Genomic DNA, 2,240 nt, shown 5'->3' on the forward strand with positions numbered 1-2,240 from the left:
TCCAAAGTCATCATTGAAATTCTTCATTCATTGTAATAACTTTCATTCACGGGGTGTGAATAGAAAGGGGATAGAGTTACTTGGAAAGCTGTTTTCCAAGGGTATAAATATTATTGAATGTGTAAGGTACATAGAGATCTCGGGGTGAGGTATTGTAATTACAACTCATAATATTTAGTGGAAAATCTCTTGTGTTGCAAGAGTACTGGACGTAGCCTTCGGTGGACAAGAAGGTGAACCAGTATAAAATCCTTGTGTACTTTCTTCTCCCTTTCCTCTTTACTTTATACTTGTTTATTTTTCTACAATATTATCCGCTGCACATTAACTCTTACATTTTTGTAGAAAAAGTTGCTATAAATTTAAGTAAACTAATTCACCCCCTCTTAGTTCCAATCCTGTTCTTACAAAACCACGTTTCATTCCATATTAGTTATGTTGGATCCACTGAATATGAGTTCATCTTCCTTAATATATCTATGTCTTCTCTCTTCATTATTAACTTCATATTTTTTAATTAAATTTTTTGCACGTGCTTAAATTGTTCTAATTATTCCTTTGTGTAAGCAAATTCATCTTTTTCCATTTAAGTTGGTTAATGAACATAGCATATCGTATTCAAAGAATCCTAAGTTTCTCTGACAAACACACAAAGTGTTAAAATTGATTCAATAATAAATACAATAAATGTGCATAACAAATATTTAAGTTCAAATTATTGGATAAGCAAATATGTATATAAGATATCTATTGATATTTTAAAGTCATTCTATGCAGTAGTCATTGCTTGTAGTTGTAAATTTAATGCACTTTATCTTAGACACACATAACTTAATTTTACTCATGTTATTGGACACAATATCGTTAGAAAAATTGTATCAAGACACTGTAAGAATTTTTGGGTTACACATGTAATATTTAAGTATGGTTTGAGTCATTATTTTAAATAGCCAAATTAAAGTGATCTAATTCATGTTAGGTATATGGCTATAGACATAATTTTTATGAAAATTATTGTGTAGATACCTAAAGTCTTATTTCTATTTTTATGATGGACAAAAATAAGAAATAAGAAATAAGAAAATTGAAAAGGCATTACCCTTAATAAAAGGGAATGCTTGACTTATAAATAGGGGTTATGGTTCCTAATTGTAGACAACACATAACACAAGAAAATCAACTCTATTCTCTTCATCCCATTGGAAGAGGAACTAAAGACTCAAGGTAGTCTACGATTGGAAGGCCAAATAACCTACATGTTCTACTATGAACATGCATTTGCATATAATGGCAATGACATGAAGTTGATGGATGCACGATGCTAAGATTGGTATAAGGTTCATTCACCATATTCTCTATGAATATATTAAGGTACGCTTCCGCTATAATATTTTTAAATATCTTCTTGATGATTTAACATGAAAGATCTTGGCAATATATGATGATAGTGTTCATCATCTTTAATATGTATTATGAATTTTTAGTATAAAGTCTCCTAGAAATATATAAAGTCTATATTATTAAAGAGAATTTTCCCTACAATTGGTATCAGAGCCACTTTCATGTCATTTCATTGGGAAATAAGGTTATCATGTAATACATTTAAGAGTGTGGTTGAATTGTCTTTTTGGAAATTTACTGTGTCCTAAAAATATCATGTTAAGATTCAACATGTTCGCATTGTTTTTTGGAATCTTTATTTTTTATCATGAAAACATGTTCTACTTGGTTGATTTAGTATGATTTTCATGACAGCATGATTTTTGGTTTTGATTAAAGTTGACACAAGAAATCATTGATGGCTATAATGGACAATTTCATTTGTTTATTGTATGGATTTCTTAAAAACAACAATATTGATGAGGATTAAGATGAGGATGAGGATGACGATGAGTATTAGGATGAGGATGAGGATGAGGATGAGGATGAGGATGAGGATGAGGATGAGCATGAGGATGAGGTTAGGATGAGGATTAGGACTAGGATGAGTATTAGAATTAGATTTAAGATTAGGATGAGGATGAGGATGAGGAAGAGGATGAGGATGAGGATGAGAATGAGGTTAGGATGAGGATGAGGATAAGGATGAGCATGAGGATGAATATGAGTATGAGGATGAGGATGAGGATGAGGATGAGGATTATGATGAGGATGAGGGTGAGGGTGAAGGTGAGGATGAGGATGAGGATGAGGATGAGAATGAGGATGAGGATGAGGTTGAAGCCGAGGATGAGGATGAG

The sequence above is a fragment of the Lupinus angustifolius genome, chromosome LG05 (genome assembly GCF_001865875.1).
Source record: "Lupinus angustifolius cultivar Tanjil chromosome LG05, LupAngTanjil_v1.0, whole genome shotgun sequence".
Classification (NCBI taxonomy): Eukaryota; Viridiplantae; Streptophyta; class Magnoliopsida; order Fabales; family Fabaceae; genus Lupinus; species Lupinus angustifolius.